Below are 19,853 nucleotides of genomic sequence, written 5' to 3'. Positions count from 1 at the left end.
TAGGGCTGTTCAAAATCGACCGCTACCGATAATCTAACCGCAAAATTGGCTTATTGGCTTATTGATAATGGGTTATCGGATTAGCGGGTGGGGAATGGATTTAAATTTTATAATTAACGGCTTATCGGTGCGAGGGACGGATTACTCAATTTTCTTATTGGGTAAACCGTTAACCTGTTAAGAATTTATTATATTTTATTATATTTTTATCCCTAAACATATAAAATATGTATGGTAATTATAATTTGTAAACCTAAAGATAAGCCTCAGCAGGCCAAGCCCATTTAGTTAATAAGATAGCCCATTTAATAAATAAGACAACAACTATAGATTAGAAAATAACCCTAATTTTACCTAAAGGGTCACAAGTCCACAACAACTCAGCAACTGCTAGTCTGCTACTACACGCAAGGTAAATTTTGATGAATGCAACCAACTAAAATCTAATCTGATGAATGTCTGCCTGCACTTGATTGTTCAATTATAATTAATGATATTGTGAACACAATGAATAAATTCAGATACATATTTCCTCTGATTTATGAATACAAATAATATTGAAGTTCTACTTTGGAACAAAGCCAGTTGCTTCTGCTATTAAACTCTTGATATTACAACCTGACAAAAGGGGCAGAGAGTCACAGTTCCCACCTCACCGCACCTAAATACTAATAAGACACTGTAGATACCTTTTAAACCAACCTTGAAAACACAATAAAAAAAGGCATCATAAAATATAATTCCAATATGTGGGATTTGCATCAGTTGGTTTAACCCTGAACTACTCCACAAGCTTGACCACATGGAAAGACAGTAATATAAATATACACAGAAATCCTCTTGAGGCTGATCTAATGAAAAAGGAAAACAAGGAGTATATGATTGATTTAAAAAAAAAAAAATTGAGAAGGAAGGAGTACATAATTGATGTGGACATATAAGTCTCAGATGATCCAATATTTACATTGGCATATTCACTCCCTTAAGGACATTTTATTCAACCAGAAGAGTACTAGTCCTTAAAATCTTGGGATGTAAATAACCAAAATAAAAGATTGAATGTGGTAACCTATACTTAGCCGATACATCGCCCGATAACCATCCGATAATTGCTAATCCGATACCGAACCAACCGATATCTTATAGGTTGGCTAGCGAATTAGTACTTTTAAAAGCCGATAACCGTTAAACCGAACCGTTAAGCATAATAATCCGTCCGATCCGGCCGATAAGCAGCCCTATTAATAATCAACTTTGAGAGAGAAACTGATTTTATCCAAGTGTTACTTATTTTGATATGAATCACGCTTTCCTGAATTGTTTAAGATATCCATGATGTAATGTTCTATTTTATCTAACTAGTATTCGTACCCGCGCGATGCACGGTCTGTATCAAAGGAAATTAATCGTAAAAAGTTATTATCTTATTTACTTGATATAATAACTTTTTTTTTTGCTATATAACATTGACATATTTAAAATTATTAAATTTATGGATATTAACATAACTATCAATATACTAAACGTGACGTCATCAATGATGTATATTTAAATAAAAAAATTATATTGAAAATCTAAATTGACATTTAATATCATATCACGATTGCAATTACTTTAGACATTTTTATATGAAACAAAAAAAAAATCCTTATCATATCCCAGTGACATATTTTAAAAAATTATGATATTAAGTCAAAATCTACATAAGTTTCGTTATGATATGAATTTTTGGTCCGTGACTAATTAGTCAAGAATCTGCATAATTTTCATTTGTATTCATGAGTGGAGGTCTCGATCCTTTAAGTATATTGTAATATAAATTTGAATTGTATACAAACTCGAGAGTATAGAGTTGTATCTTATCCAGGTAGTATGAATTATCCTACCAAACTAATTTATATTCTAATTTTAAGATTATTTAGACTTCTCCTGGCAAAATCTAACAAACGAATACATAAATTAGAACATATAGCATAATGTATATGTCTCTATTTTAATTAAAAATTCTCTCTTTTATTTTTAATTTACAATTTTGAGTTATAACTTAATTATTTAAATTTCAAATGATAAATTTATTTAAAATTCATTTATTTATTTATTTATTTATTTATTTATTTATTTGTATGTGTTTATGTATCTTCGTAACGATCTAAGTGGAGATACTGTCCTAGATCCTATAATATAGAGGTAAAATTTTAAAGTAATATACTGTCATCTTTCAAAATGAATTTCTAGGCACTTCAAATTTAAAATCTTTATATTTCAATTAAAGTATATGTTATTATTGTTCAAAATAAACATTGTCCTAAAATTGTCGAGTGATTTAGTATCAAAGTTGATATTATATGTGTGTGTATATATATAAAAATTTTAATTTTTGAAAAGCTTGCATGATTTAAATTGCAAGAAAATGGGTAATTATTGACAATTACCCTTTTTTTTACCTTCATTTTTAAGCCTTAACACTCCTTTCTTTAGTCCAATCCCTTTCCTACTCACACGTGTAATATTTTCCTATTTGTGTTTTTAATGCTAATTTCCGTTGGAATATAGTAGCTTTTAATTATCTTTATAATATTTAGTTTTAATTCAAATTTATAAAGAATTTTTACCTATCAAATTTAAATTCAAATTTAGTTATGGACGGACCAAGGAACTTTGAATATGGATGAAATATTGCTAATGAATAGATAAAAAATTATTAAGATCGGACATGGGTGTAGTTTTCTTGCTCGTGGCATAGAATGCTTGGATATACTGGTATTGCTACTTTTCCAATGATCTAATATTTGCTACTTGTTCAAAGTTTCAACCATTATTTTTTATATTCTTTTTGTTGTTACTGAACTTTACTATTTTTCTTTCATCATCTACGCAGAAAATATTTTCTTTCATACCAAACACACTTTAAATATGAATTATAAAAAACAATATAAATAAAAATAATAATTATTTGACTGAATTTCAATACAAATTAAAACCAATCAACAACAATATACGCAGTGTAATTTCAAAGGTGGGTTTTGGGAGAGTAGGATATACGCAGACCTTACATCTACCTTTGTGGGGGGTAGAGGGACCGTTTCTGACAGAAACTCAGCTCAAAATAAAGGTAATCAATAGTCTTAATCTTCTTATTTAAGATCTATTTATTCCTGCAACTGCAAAATTTTGAAAGGATAAATCAAAATGAATCATTTCATAGTGAGAACATATTTCAAGGACATGTAATTTAATTATGTAACAAAAAAGGTATATCAATGGCCAAAACAAAGTATCTACCTTGGCCTTGCTGCAAACTCTTGCGCTTGATATTATACATAAAACACACAAAAAAAAGAAGTATTAACTTGATATAATAGTTGTGTGAAAGGTGATGTATTTTAGGATGCAGAATCTGAGATTAAATATTTAAGATATATAAAAAAATAAATAGAAACTAATAAAAACAAATAGGTTGATAAAGATATACATCGAATTCAAAAATAACGTGAGAGTATCTTGATGTACAGGTTTAACACTTCGTTTCTTTACAGCTGAAGCTGTCAAAAAATTACAGAATCTCCACAAATATAAATTCGTTATAAAATCTATCTTAATAGCTGAGAAGAATATCTTACCTCGATTTATATATCATTAGAGTGCACACATACACACTCAAGTTTCATTTAAATTCAAATTCGAAAATCATACCAGTGAATAAATTATTAGGAACAAAGTACATTTTTTTTTCAAAATAATATATATTTCAAAAGATATGATTCTAAGATCATATTTATCCTTATCTTATTATTATATAAATAACACTACTGTAGATAAAATATATTAAAAAATAATACTCGGGGAACATTTTTATCATTATCTTTGAATAGAAAATTGAATAAAAAAATTAATATAATCGCAACAATTGAATCTTTTAATTTATAAGATCGTATCATTTATAGTAAATTGATCGTGGATACTTTTCAATTTAAATTTCAAAACTTCAATTACAATATCAAAATAAAATAAAAAGCACGTAATGAAACTTTTTGAGATATCATAGGATCGATGTGATGCAATGTCATACTTTGAGATTATGGTTTTAAGTATTTAATTCATAAGACTTCAATAAAAATATTGTAAAAGGAGTTTCTGAAAGAAAAAAAAAAGGATTGGAGCTGTTCTTGATCTTCATCAATTAATACCCATCTATAAAATATAATTTTTCCATATAAATATTGTGAAGTAGCACATAGGAAATGACATACATTTTTATGTCTCTATTCCATAAATAAACTACTTTCAACTCCAAGCTGCTCTAAATTTTGCAATGTGGCAAAGAGCTGCAAAACCATAATAAAGCAAATCATCATCCCTCCTGTGATAAAAAAAGAAAAAGAAAAAAATCACATATTATATGACAAATCAAATATATTTCGCATGAAAATGTAGATTACTTCCAAGCGAGGTCCAATATGCATTCGTTACAAAGAGCAAAATAGTGAAAAAAAATCATATATGCATGAGTTCTGAAATGTGCATAATTTGTAGAATTTTTTTCTTTTCTTCTTGGTCTCCAGGTAAGATTAGAAAATTTATATGGCAACTAAATATATGTTTGTTCTTTACCGTAGAATTAAACTTCTACTATAAATAAAAAATAATTAGTTTCTTATCTTGTAACATTTTCACTTGACATAATTATGCTTTTTTTTGTTTCAATTTAGATTTAAAAACATTATCATTAAATTCAAACTCAAATTGTAAATAAATATGATAATAATTTTAAAAAAAATTATCTTTAATTCTGTCACGACCCAGCTAGGGGCCGCGACGGGTACCCGAGGCTGACCACCGAGCACCCCTTATTTCCTCACTGGTCATAGTCATTTACACTTCTTTATCATTCATAATTGTATGAAAATCATTTTTCCGGTGGAAAACACAATCAGTCTATATATATATACAAATGCCTCATTAGGCCATCAAAACAATATATATAATATATACATGCATGCTGTAATAAACTTGTGAGACCATCTAACCCACACTACGCATCTACGAGCCTCTACTGACATACTATACATGTAGACGGAACAAGACTCCGTCATGCCCCAAAATATACATATGTACCAAAAGGATAATCATAAGCACCTCCGGACAATGGAGTGCTTTCAATCAGCTGACAGCTCCTAAGAATCCGGATCGAGCTCACCTCCTTGTCTACTTGTGGGCATGAACACAACGTCCAAAGAAAACGGACGTCAGTACGAATGTTGTACTGAGTATGAGAGGCATGAACAAAAACAACACATCAAGAAGGTAAAGGAGGCATCAAGTATGGAGCAACTGTACCTGACTGGGAATCATATGAAAAGTAATGCATGCTGACTTACTTTTATGCTTATCATCATCTCATGTATGCATATCATATGTATGTATATATCTAAACTGCCCGACCATATAGGTGCAGTGTGATAATCAGTAACATTAGCCCGCGTCTAGGCCTCCCGCGTCCGGGGTACCATCTCATGCCGCCCACTAGTGGTGTTTGCCCATGCTAACTGGCCATGGTGTATCGTATAGCTGCCCGCTTTCGCGGTGACTTCCCGACCAACTAGGCCCGGTGTGATGCAATCATGACATGCTCATCATAAAATATTTATAATGATATGCTTATCAAAATATACTTATCATCATACATGCACAAGGACTCTAGAACGACTGCATTCTATCGAGGTGACGTAAGGTCGTGAACCTTCGATTCCATTATGAGCATTTATGAACATTCTGCCTCACCTTGAAGGGATTAGGATATAAGGTGAGTGTATACAAGGAACAACATCATTTGCTTTATAAGAACGTCGCATCATATATCTTGACTCATGTAGCTATGCATGATCTTAGGCTCTTGGCTTTCCGGGATATAGGAGAATCATGAAAAGGGAGAAGAATCATGTCATAGGATTCATGCCATAGAAAGGAAAGGACTAGCCTCACATACCTTTGTCGTTTAGCTAAGCTATCGTTCACTTGTTCTCCTTCAATATCACGTTGTTACCTTCACGAGAGAATACGCATTACAGTTAGTCAATCGACCATAAGAACGTATCGTTATTGTCACGACCCAACCCCGTGGGCCGCGACCAGTGTCCTAGCTGGGCACCTATACGTACCCGATACCCAAATTAGCATATTATCAGAATAATAATATAGTAATAACATTAATGGATGCTACAGAATTTAGCAGAAGAGCAGACTTGGCACACAGAAGCCGATAAGGCTATCATAAAACAAAACATCCCAAACATATGTACAAAACCCACACAGATATATCCACAGACCTCTACAGAACATATCATAATCATAAGACGGGACAGGGCCCCGTCATACCCAGAACAATATACATATCCAGATAACAGTGACAGACTGTACCAAAAGATGGGCTCTGAAGAAGAGAGCGCCCCAAAATAGCAGAAGTGGGATCCTAAACAGATGGATCAGCGAACCTGTCGTTTGTACCTGCGCGGCATGAAAACGCATCCCCCGAAGGAAGGGGGTCAGTACGAAATATGTACTGAATATGTAAAGCGGAATCACAGAAGTCAAATCATAATGGTTACAGAAAATGAGTACAAAATCCAGAGTGTCAAATGCATATTTCCAAAACAGACAGAATGTGTACAGAAACATATGTCATATCATATCCGGCCCCTGCCACGGGACTCGGCAGACAGAACGTGGTCACCCTCCCGACACTGGTGCCACAATACAGAGGAATCAGAAAAAGGGGCGTGGCCCCGTATCATAAAATGTCATATCAGAATGGCCATAACAGATCAGATCAGAATAGGCGGACATGGCACATCATACTCCACAGACCCATGTACGCGTATACCTGCCCCCTCACATCGGGACGCGGCGAACAATGCAGAGAATTACGCTTGACAACATATCCTGGCCCGGGCTCAGTGTGGGAAACATTGGGACATCCACGAATGGAGTAGTGAGAGACTAATGCAATTTAAAAATATCATAAGTGTTTTCAAAGACTCGATGAAGCGTAGCAAAGACAAACAAATCAAATGGAGTCGGACGGAATCACAATAAATGTATTTCGGATATCATAATAAATTACAGAAGTCTGACTTTCCCGAAGTCATTCCGAGTGTCAAAATAATTTATAATATTTAACAGAATATTTAAAATAATATTCGTTAAGCGATTAGTAGGGTAATTAAAACATTTCTTTCAAAAATCGCTTAAAAAGGAAGCTTTAGCATATTAGGGGCAAAACCGTAAATAGCAGGCCCGCCTTGGGACAAACAAGACGACGGGCTCAAATTGTGCCCTCTAAGCATATAGTATCACCTAAAAAGGTTATACAGACATTCTATGACTTTCTGAATCATTTAGAGCAAAATTGCATAATTTCAGAAAAAGCGTATCAAAATGGTTCAATTCTACTGAAGGAAAAACTGAAATTTTGTCTTGCGGATTCCGAGGGCCAAGAGGTCCTTCGAGGCCCGGATCCGACCCTAACACACTAGGGGCATGCCAAGGGAAGAATTGGGTTTGCTTTACATACCTTTCACGCTCCTTAAGCCTTTCCAAACTCACTTCCCGTTTCGTCGAAAAACTGCAATTGGTCAAGTTTACCAATTGTAAGCTATGAATACCAAAGTTCCAACTTAATGCATATTTGGCTACCGAAATTTCGGCAGCACTTCCCCTATATATATAGCACCCCGAGAATTCAACTCGGCTATAAATCATCAACAACAACCCAAACGACAACAACAATATCAACAATGAACATTAAAAACATAAATATCCTTCAACTAGTCATTTTTCTCACAAGTTGACATAATCTTCAATTCAACCCAAACTTTCGAACTAACATCATGATTTCACATCCATTATCACTCAAGATCATCACAATATAGATTTAGAGACATTTCATATCATTTTCCTTAAGATATACACTCGATATACATAATATACAACTTTCCGCCAAAATCATAACTTATGCAAAACACCAAATCTTTGGCATACAACTTCATAACAAGTTTCCAACTTCCAAATTCATCAATGATCATCTTAATTCACAACCAAACAACTTCATTTCCTTAATGTCGGAAAATCATACTAAAACGACATAAGTGTTTACATTCCAATTCAATACAAACTTATATCATTCTAACTTCATTTCCATGCCAAGCATTACAACAACACTCCAATACACTAAACAAACTTAATCCATTTCATTCCCAAGCCAAATATACCACACGGCCATATGCTTATTTTTCCATATCAACTAAATTCATCCAACTTTAAATTTCCATATGCATTTCATCACAATTACAACTAGAATATAACATAAATTCAATACAACTTGGCTATACAACCTATATATACACACGGCTACAAGCCATATACCAAACCCACATTGCAAACTTCCATTTTTCCATACAATCAACACATTTCTATATACTACAACACAATCAAAACTTCATAACACAATAAAAAGGTAGAAATTCTTACCTTTTCTTCAAGTCTTCTTCACTTGAACTTGTGTTCACTTTGAGGAATCTAATGCTTCCCACTCCAAACCAACTATACCAAGTTGCAAAGGAACCTTGACTTAGTAGGAAAACAACAAGAATTGAATTTTTAGAACAATATTTATGGTGGCTATTTTTGCACCTCAAACCCGAAATGGTCTTCTTTCTCTCCTTCTATTTTCTTTGTTGTTCTTATCTCTAATTTCTTAAGTCTTCTATGGTATATGTAGTTGAAGTGCTTGGTCACATGACCAAGCACATGACCAACTAAAATTGGGCTTGGATCATGGCCTAATGTGGCTGGCCATACACCCCTTTTTGGGCCTCACTTACCATTCAATTTTTGAGCCCAATAACTTATGGATCGTATTTTATAATTCCCGAAACTAATTTCCCACACTTTCATGACTCTATTCTTTCATGCATAACTCCTATGTTCAACAAAATATCAAATTTGATCTCGTATCTCAAGAATCCATTATTTATCGAATTTTTCCAAACGTGTGAAAACACGGGATATAACAGTTATTTCTAGAGAAAATTGGGCAGCGTTTCCTTTGTTTCTACTACTTTTCTCATGTTCTATTTCAACTCCCAACATTTACAACAACACTCACAATATCGTATCAACATTCACCACTTATCTATATTTAGCAAAATCCACCATTTTTCTCCAATTTCTCCACATTTAATGGTTTTAGCCCATCATCATAATTTTGCTTACTTCACACCTATTCCATGGTCTATACGTCATTTATAACGTATTCATCATCACAACATATCAACGTTCATGGTTCCATTCAACTATCATTCAATTGTGACACTATTCACTCAGTAATGGCCCATTTTCTATGTTCTTTTACATTTCAAGCATCTTAGCTTTCCCATACCTTAAATAACATGATAAAGTCATGAAACATACCTTAGATGATGGTGGAACAAGCCTAGAGTGGAATCACTTCTTTAGCACCAAAACCCTTCTTCACCTCTTTTGAAATTTCTTGAAGGAGATGACTTCCAATTAGGTTTCATACACTTTGTCTCATAGATTTGGTGTTGATGATCATTGATTTCCTTGGTATTCTTGTGGTTGAAGTGTTTGGAGTGTTCTAGAGATTTCTTGAAGGTTATAGATGAAGTATGAATGAAAATGAATGACAAGTCACTTATAATAATCACAAAATATGACTTTTAATGAACAGTCGTCGGGGTGTACAGTGGTCGTAAACCACAGTTTACGGACCGTATACTAGTTTACGGGCCGTATAACGTGGTCGTATTTAAGCATATAAAAAACGTGGTCGTATTTAGATCATGATGGTTTACGACCACAGTTTACGGGCCGTATTTCAGTTTACGGTCCGTAAACTGGGTCGTATTTTACCATTTAAACTTTGGACAGAAAGTTGAAATTTTTGGAACGTTGGAGGACGATGGCAGTATACGGTCCGTAAATCACTTTACGGGCCGTATTCTGTTTTACGACCATTGGCTGAATTGAAATTCTACAACTTTCTTATTTCCAAAAAAATTCATGAATCGCCATTCCCTACTTAGTAAAACGTCGCACACTCATACCCTTCGTCGGTCTATTCATTGTACATGTACGGGGACTTTTCCGAGATGTAACAAATTCATTATAAAAGATCTTCTTAAACTCAAAGTCAAACCACAGTTGAGTAGGATAATGACAAAAATAATTAGTTTCTTTATGTAGACTAATTATTTTTTATTTGTAGTTTAAGTTTTGTATGTTGCCTGGAATTCTTTACATCCAAGTTTCTTTTTTGGTTTCATCTACTAAAAGATCTTATTCATAATAGTATGTCTTTTCTCATTATAATTCAAAAAGCTTTCTTATCTCAAATTTTAATAAATCTATTCTTCTATAACATGCCAATCTACATTCTTTCTATTCATTTATACATATTCTCACTATGATGTTATTTATTTTTCATATTTAGTGTTTTACCACCTATAATCCAAGGGTAAAAACTTATCTGCATTATATAGGGTTCTTACATCAAACTATTTTAAATTACAATTATTAAGTAATTTAATTAAATAGAAGGAATTAGTTATTTATGGTTAAATAGGAGAAGTATACATATAATCACATATATTGGACTAATAAGTTTTTACCCTTATATACATTAATACAAAAAATCAATAAACCTAAGTGCTGCTTCCGTCCTTGTTGCTTCTGCCTCCAAAGAAAGATTGCACTAAATCCTTGAGTATTAAGCAAAGGTTTCTTTGACAATACCGTTCTTGCAGAAATCTTAATTGTGTGATGCTGCACTTTAAATTTCTTTTCTGACTCTGGCAGTATAAAGTAAAGAAAACTCAAATGATAATCTCATCTAGTAAATTATCTGAATAAATTAAGATATTTTGCTAATAAATTTTTCATAAACCGAAAATTTAACCTCAAACATAACAATGTTTTTAAAATCTCCAAACATCCTTCTAAGAATATCTTCCTCTAAAGGTTTACACAGTTTTCTAACGTGGATTTTCTTACTTAAGTATAAATGCATCAAAGATAGAACTCAATAAATATGCATCAAATATCTATAGGAAAAAAAAACTATTGATTCATTCTTTTTTAAAAAAATAATTATAAATTCATATATTTACATGTGTAGGAAACTTCGATTCTGCTTTGAACTTTTATCTTCTCAAAAATATCAACTGAGAACCTTCAATTGGACCAAAGAAAACTTAGAACCTTGAAAACTTATGTCTCTCTAGACAGTTGTTAAAGAAAAGATTAAGAAAGATATTTATGCCGCAAATGAAGCATGCATCAGGCATTTTTCTCATTTTTCTGGTCATGTTTTTTAATTCATCACTTTATTTAAACCACCTCTTCATATACTATGATAGTATTTAGGGTATCTAAGAACCACACTTAATTCTAATCATCTTTAGTACATTCTTTCCCCTTCTCTTGACTCTTGGATGCTGGAACCCCTATCAAAGGCAAAAATAAAAAAATAAAAAAAAATCAAGGATTTAGGCGGGCGCTAGCTCCTGATCAAAATACTAATCAAAAGCTAACATGGCTGCCACTTACCAGCGTGACCGGTGGTGCAAAAATTCTATAAATTATATCTTGAATATTGAAATTACTGTCTCTCACATCAGTTATGTGTTCATTATTCTTTGAGAAAACTATATGTATAAAATCACCTTCACACACACACACATATATATATATATATATATATTGAAACTATATATTATACCGATGTTACATTTCAAAGAAAAAGACAACTAAACATAGTTTCTAGTCAAAAGAAATTGTAATTTAAAAAATAAATGAGCTTAACTTCCTTATTATACTTTCTCACCTCACGGTTGATACATCAAGATTGATCAGCATTACACCTGTCACTAATATGTTCAAGACAACGGCCATGCACATTCATAAAAATTTCAACATTGTATGTCTGAAATTCACCAAAGATATCAAAGTTAAAAGTCGGTAATCTTATTGCCTGCATAATAAGCGGAGTCGCTTCACATTGATTTTATATATCACTGAAGGAATATATATATATATATATATATATATATGTAAGAGGTTAAGAAAAATTGGTAGTTCATTTCAACTCAAATTCTATTTTAATTCAAATTTCAAAAATAATGTATAATGAAAAGATAGGATTCTTATATCATACTTACCCTTATCTTATACTATGAATACATATTATGTAGAATATACATCTCAAAAGCTTTATCCTTAATCACACGATTAATCTTTATTTTAATTCATATTCAAAATATTATTGATCACTCATTCAATACAACCAAAGAATTTTTTTTTTTTTTAAAACATATAGAGATTGATGATTTCTAAAAATAAATAAAAAAAACCTTTTTTTAATATTGGAACTATATAGTTGACTTACAATAATTTAGTCTCATCTAATTGCTGAAATGATTTAAATTAATATTTAATTGAAGCCAACTTTTGATTTTGAATTTCATGACAATTAATGACTTAAATAATCTGAGAAAAGCAAATACTTTATCGGATAAAAGACATCTTTGAGTTTATTCTAAATAATTACATATTGGTAGGAATAAAGTTCACCACATTTTTATCTTTCAGGTTAACTTTAAATTTAATGTGGTATTTGATTAGTAGATAACTTTTATTTAAAAGATATCTTTTAATTTGGATGGTCCTACAATTATGATATTGCTAAGTATGAATTTAGCACATTCTTATCTTTCAGTTTTATTATAAACTAAATTGGAATTTGGTAATACGTAACTCTTTCTTAACGGATATGTTTGATCAGTTTGAATAGTCCTATAATTGTGATATTGTTAATTAGGATAAACTTTAGCTTGATAAATGCAGATAAATATTGCTTGTTATAATTAAAAAGTTTAAATTTTATTTCTCATAAATTAATTTACATTTTTGGAATTTGATAAAATTAATTTAAAAACTTTGTCCTAATTCTCATTAACTTTGTCTTAAAATTGCCAAGTGGCTTGTTATTAGCTTGCCACTTGGCTTAACCACATTGCTTGTACCTCTCCCTTTTTTATATATATAGATATTTATCTCAAACTATGATACCTTCTCTTCCACATCTTTAATATACGACCTTATCTACCTAAAATAATTAGCATATTATCTAAACTATTAAAAAACTTCATATTACTGTCCTTCGATTCTCATTGTTTCACAGAATTGGGTACGTTCGCTAGTACACAATACAAAAAACGTTACTCCCTCGTTTCAAAATAAATAGTGTTTTTAGTTTGAGCATACCTCTTAAAAAACTAGTCATTACCAAAATGTAAGAAGTGTTTTTAGTAACTTATCCTTAATCAAATGCCTTTCAAAAGAAGTAGCTCTTTAATGCTTTTTTGTTTATGTAATACTCCACTTATTCAAATGAGGGTAAAATTGAAAGAAAACAATTAAAGCCTTCTTGTTCTTTTTGAAGAAAATATCACTTATTTTAAAATAAAATGAACAGGTAAGAACACCACAAATGGCAAGAATACTAATGAATATGAAAGTAGAATATCGTCCATTTTAAGACGTTAGTATATAAAGAATTAAATAGTCTTTCAATGACAAAAAAATTCAGATTTTTAAATATTTTAACTGTAAAATGTAATTTTTTATAAACTTTATGTATTTTCTAAATATATAAGTTGTATTTTAAAAAAATAACGAATCAATGAGAAAATCAGCTGGGAAAATTAGATGCTTTTGCGTTGTATAATTACTAACTTCACCATCCTTTTTTAATGGAAGGAAGTTATTTTCTGTAATGTCGACTTAACTATTTTTTTTCTTTTTTTGGTTAATGTGTCGACTTAACTAGGATAACTAAAAGTTAGGATTCTCTCTCCATGCACCTAATACCCTAAACCTAGATTGTCACCATCGACTATGGCCACTATGGTCGGTGGCCAGCCTCCTTCGGAGACTGATCAGCCTTTAAACACTTCCAGTACTGAGTTCCCACCATTGAACAATTTAGTTCAAGTGATTGAAAAAAATGAGAATAACCCAAAGCCTGTTCTATTGAGAGATTTTATGCAAACTACTATCAATGTTGACCCTATTCCTATGAAACCTATTACTTTTATTAATGGAGTTCTTAGAATTCAGTGGACTGAGAATGAAGTTGCTAGAATGAACATTATTAAAAAGCTACAATATGCAGTAGTAGGAAAAATTTTCCTACGGATGGCCAGATATTGAAGAACTAAGGACGATCCTACCAGCACAATGTGGGATGAAAGGAGAATGTAGGGTTGGGGTCTTTAGGAATAGACATGTGCTAATTCGGTTGTCTTTAATGGAGGATTATGTGAGCCTTACATCCAAAGGATCGTGTTATCTAAATTCCAAGGATGGATATTACTATCAAATGCGACCTTTGATCTATGATCCTAAATTCAATTTAGAGGAGGAAAATACAAAATTCATGGCATGGATCTCATTTCCAAATCTATTACCTACATATTTTGTGAAAGAGTGTTTATTTTCTTTGGCTTCGGCAGTTGGAAAACCATTACATCTAAGATCAGGCAACAATAAACAAAACCCGTCCAAGTTGTGCTAGGGTTAAGGTGTTGGTGGATCTCAAGTTAGATTTACCAAAATCTGTTCAAATGGATATAATAGATGAGGAAACCGGGGCTGAGAGGACAGTAATGGTTGAAATAACATATGAGTATCTCCCAAATATTGCTTTGAGTGCAAACTTCAGGGGCACAATGAGGAGGAGTGCAGGGTTCTGAATCCTGAATTAATACCTACAGAAGAAGAAACCATTAATAACAATGCTAAAGGAGTTCAAGAGGGAAAACAAAATGTAAAGCAAGGGAATGATGACATGAGGAAACTTGACTCTAAAGGTGAGGAAAGAAAAGGAGGATACAGTTATAGAAATTATCATAGGTACCCCAGGAAGTTGACTAGTGGCAAGATAGTTGGAAATTTACAGAGATGGAATCCTAAGAAGGATAACAAGGGGAATGGTACTAAGAAAAATACAGGAAAGGAGATAGTTAGACAAGGAACAGAGGGGGACACAACTGTTAAGGTACAAACTCATAAAAAGTTTGATGTACTAACAGAAGAAGGGAAAGATGATGATACAGGGGTGAATTCTGGAGACATCAACAAAGAAATGCAAACAACAGGAAGTCTATAAACAAATGGAGAAGGAAATGATAATACAGAGGCAAGGTCTGAGATGAAGAATGCAGGAGGAGAGAAGAAGGGTGTGAAATCTTGGGTAGAAGCCAAATTTGGAAAGGTTCTCAATGAAGAAGGGGAAATGAAGAGCAACTATGAAAAACGAAGTGAATTATTAACAGATCCAGTGTAAATGGGGAGATAGAGTAGAAGACATAGCTGGATTAGAAACACAGGAGGGTGATTCCTATCAAGAGGTTAATTCATCTTCATCAACATATGGGGATAATGAGGTCAACAGTGTTCCAAAATGTTACACCCCGGAAATTTTTCGTTAACGTACAGTGAGTAGAATAACGAAGGGCACGACGTACACAATGTTTTAATAAGTAAGAAATAACGTTTGATGATTTTAAATAAGATTTCAAAGACATTTGAGGTGAGAGACGAAAGTTGTTAAGGGAAGCAAGGTATATGTTGTGTGTCGGAAAGGATTTACGAGTAACAAGTTAATGATGGCTTAACAATGTTTTGGAGAAGAGTTATAATGTCCCTTAGATTGTTAATGAGGTGTTAAACAAGTATCAAGAAGGTTCCATAAGGATTGGAGATCAAACGAAGTGACGAGAACAAGATCGGAGAAAATATGGGTTCTACGGCCGATTATACGGTCCGTATAATGGACCGCAGAATCGTCACAGTGAAGTCCCTCACTGATGGGATTATACGGTCACTTATACAGACCGAATAAAATTATACGGACCGTATAATGTGCCGTAAAATGAACACAGAAGTGAGAAGTTGACGGGGTGATTTCACGGTCACTTATGCGGACCGTATAAATTTATACGGACCGTATAATGTGCCGTCAAATTGACACAGAAAGGGATGGTTGCTGAAGCAATTTCACGGTCACTTATACGAACCGTATAAATTTATACGGACCGTATAAGCGTCCGTATAATTTCGTTGGGACAGATTTTTAATTTATAAAAAGAGCACCGAAGTTCATTATTTTCATTTCATTTTCATTCTCCACAACTCAAGACTTCTCTAGAAACTTCCACACACTTCATATACAAGGACCCAAGAGAAATTTATGATCAATTTCATCAAACCCACAAAAATCTAGTGTAAGAAACACATTAAAGTGCATCCAAGCCAAGGAATATCAATGGAAGTGAACTAGGGTTTTGGTGAAAGAGAAATATTTCAACTCAAGGCTTATTCCTACACTATCTAAGGTAAGTTTTATGGTATTTCCATGTTATTTAAGGTATTGAAAAGTTGAAACACTTGGATTGTAGAAGGGTATAGAAAATGGGTTATGAATATGGGAATAGTGACATTTTGAGTAGTAGTTTGGAGTGAATCATGAATATTGATATGTGGTGATTACAAGTAAGCTATAAATGATATTTAGAACATGGGGTAAGTATTATATGTGAGAAAACGCAATAGTGATTCATGACCATGATTATGGAGGAATTGAAGTGAAATTGTGAAATGTAGATAATGTAGATGAGTGATGATTGTTATTTATAATATTGTGAATGTTGTTATGGATGATTGGGAATTGATATATGATATGGAGAAAGTAGTAGAAACAAAGGAGATGCTGCTCAATTTTCTCTAGCTTTAGTTCAAACACGCTTATGTTATCGATTATCTAATTTGAGCATGAACTCTCTTGAAGGTAGAAACGCGAACAACGAAGAAGAACGATTAAACGATAGAATAGCTAAACGAAAGAGGTATGTAAGGCTAGTCCCTTCTTTCTAAGGCATGAATCTATAGTATAATATTTCCTCCTCCGTGAATTTCCTACATTCCGAAAAAACTAAGAGTCTATGCTCATGAATAGCCATATGAGTTAAGAATAAGAGATATATGAACATGATAGTGATGAGTCTAAGTCTAAGGAGTCTAAGGCCCATGATACTATGTTTCTACAAAGCTAATGATTATTATTATGATCCATTGATGTTGTTCATTGTATACACTCACCTTATATGATAATTCCTTCAAGGTGAGGCAGAATGCTTATGAATGCTCCATAACAGAATCGGGGGTTCACGGCCTTTTGTCACCCCGATAAAGTATAGCTGACTTTGAGTTCCTAAGCATGCACTATGATAATAATATGTTAAGAGTATGACAAGTCTATGAGATGTACATAATGATATCATACCGCGCCTACATGGCCGGGCAGACACCGCTAAAGCGAGCAGCGTATACACCATGTCTAGATGGCATAGGCAGACACCACTAGTGGGCGGCATGAGATGATACCCCGGACGCGGGCTAATGATTATCACACCGTACCTATATGGACGAACAACTTATACATATATGCATACATGATATGATGATGATTATGAAGTAAGTTAGCATGCATTATTTCAGTTTTAAGTGACAGTCAGTTACAAATTGCTCTTCACTCGATGTCTCCGTATTTCATTGATATATCACTATTGTTTATGCCTTACATACTCAGTACAACATTCGTACTAACGTCCGTTTTATTTAGACGCTGTGTTCATGCCCACAGGTAGACAGGGAGACGGTGCAGATCCATAGGAGCTACCAGCAGATTTACATGAGCACTCCATTATTTTGGAGATGCTATTTGGTCTATTCTTTTGTGTATATATATATAGGGCTGGACGTTCGGTATTCGGTTCGGTATTTTTAAAGTTCAGGTTCGGTAATTCGGTAATCGGTAATTCAAAGTATATACCAAATACCGAACTTTTAAACTTCGGTTCGGTAATTCGGTAATAGGTAAATCAAACTTCGGTTCGGTACGGTATTCGGTAATACCATATTGAAGTCGAAGTCCACTATATTAGAATGCAAGTATACTATGCAAGGGGTCAATGTAATTAGTAACAACAACATAAAATATTCTTAAAATAAATTGGGCAGAAATTGTATACCAACTGGACAAAAGTTCCAGAATTGAAGACATTCTAGTTAGATCTTTAAAAATCCTTAAGTTATTTCAATAACAAACGACAACCCTTTGTGCTGTGGCCTCTTAACCTCAAATCTGGATAACATGCACCATCTCGAGGAGGCTTAGATGGATGTTTACTGTAGTAAAAAACATAAACTTCAGCAATCAGCACTGTCTCAGTAGCAATGATAAATGGGTTTTGGGGCATATATCGAGCCCTGCACAAATTAAGTAGATAAAAGAGAATGTGTTATCCTTTGGTAATTGCCATAGTAACAACCAGATTATTTTTCTCTAATATGATTCATCTGCAGTAACTAAGAAAATTAAGCAGCATACCTGTTGGAGTGTATTCTAGCAGGAGTTGCATGCAAAATGGCACTAAGAAGCCTAAGGATAGTTTGTGTTTTTCCAGTGCCTGGTGGACCCTAGAGTAATGAACTTTGTTAAATACATAACTCTATTAGAGTTCCAACTTCTTGGTTAGAAGCACCAATGATACTAGATTAACTTGATTATCAACCACTGCCTTTCTAAACTTTTTACACTAATCTCTTTGTGTGGGAACTTTAATACGTTAAAGGAACTTTAATACCTTAATCTCAACAAGTTCATGCTTTCAATAATCTGAGAATTAAGTCACATGGAAGTATGAGGCTTTTTTCTAATTTCAAAGCAAATAAATTTATACAGTAGTTTAACAAGAAGTACACCTTTTTCCAAACATGGCCCCTCCTTCCATACAGTACCCCAGATAATACTCCTAGAACAGCACCAGAATACTCGCCCAATATAGCCCTGATTGGATAAGAATCTTTAATAGCGGTGGAGGTACTAGTCTACTGGATAATTAACAGAAGAGAAAGCAACATTTACAACTGAAGGTACTACCTGTTGTAAAAAATATTATCAGCCAAAAAAGCATAAGTGAAAATGAAATGACCTTTCATTACCTTTTGACAGTTATTAAAGGAAGAAAACGAATTGTATAGATGAATACCCCAAGGCCCAAGCTCCCAACATGAACCACAAGATAAAAAAAAACAAATCAAGAAAGGACCCAAGTAAGTAAACAGAGAACAACGGATAACAAAAATTCAGCAGTCACCTACTCACCTCACGGAAGAAGAAGAAGAAGAAGAAGAAGGAGGTACGAAGATGGATCAGAATAAAAAATTAAGATGGAGAAATCACAGGCTTTGGATGAGAAATTTGGATGAAGACACAGTTGTCCAAGTTATTTACTCGGTTAGGTTTTGGTCTTTTGGATGAATAGAAAGGGAAATGCTGAAATGAACTGAAGTACTGAAGTGTTAGGGTTAAGAATCTTAGAGATTACACTTGATTTTTACGGATTTGGGCTGGACTTAAAATATTTTTACAATGGGCCTTTAGCCCTTTACTCTTTTAGGCCCTATAGACGTATAGTATTGGTAATTTAATTTCGGTATTCGGTATTTCCCGAATACCGAACGGTATAATTGTAAATACCGAATACCGAAACCGAAATACCAAATTTTAAATTTTAGTACCGAATACCGAACCGAATTACCGAATTACCGAAATAGCCGGTTCGGTTCGGTAATTCGGTTTTCGGTATTTTATGCCCAGCCCTATATATATACATATATGTATTTTGGGCACGACGGGGTCCTGTCCCGTC

The 19,853-nt window shown here is 33.2% G+C and overlaps 1 long non-coding RNA gene across 1 annotated transcript; it reads right to left on the bottom strand.

The window, feature by feature from the left end:
* Window positions 1-18,118: 18,118 nt before the first annotated feature.
* Window positions 18,119-19,408, bottom strand: LOC132633890 (uncharacterized). Its single transcript, XR_009579915.1, has 3 exons — window positions 18,904-19,408; window positions 18,530-18,618; window positions 18,119-18,408 (listed from the first exon to the last, which is right to left on the bottom strand). It is a non-coding gene; the product is annotated as an uncharacterized LOC132633890 (long non-coding RNA).
* Window positions 19,409-19,853: the final 445 nt, after the last annotated feature.

Source organism: Lycium barbarum, chromosome 3 (genome assembly GCF_019175385.1).
Source record: "Lycium barbarum isolate Lr01 chromosome 3, ASM1917538v2, whole genome shotgun sequence".
NCBI lineage: Eukaryota > Viridiplantae > Streptophyta > Magnoliopsida > Solanales > Solanaceae > Lycium > Lycium barbarum.
The sequence above is the reverse complement of the archived record's forward strand: the minus strand, read 5'-3'. Positions and strand labels throughout refer to the sequence as shown.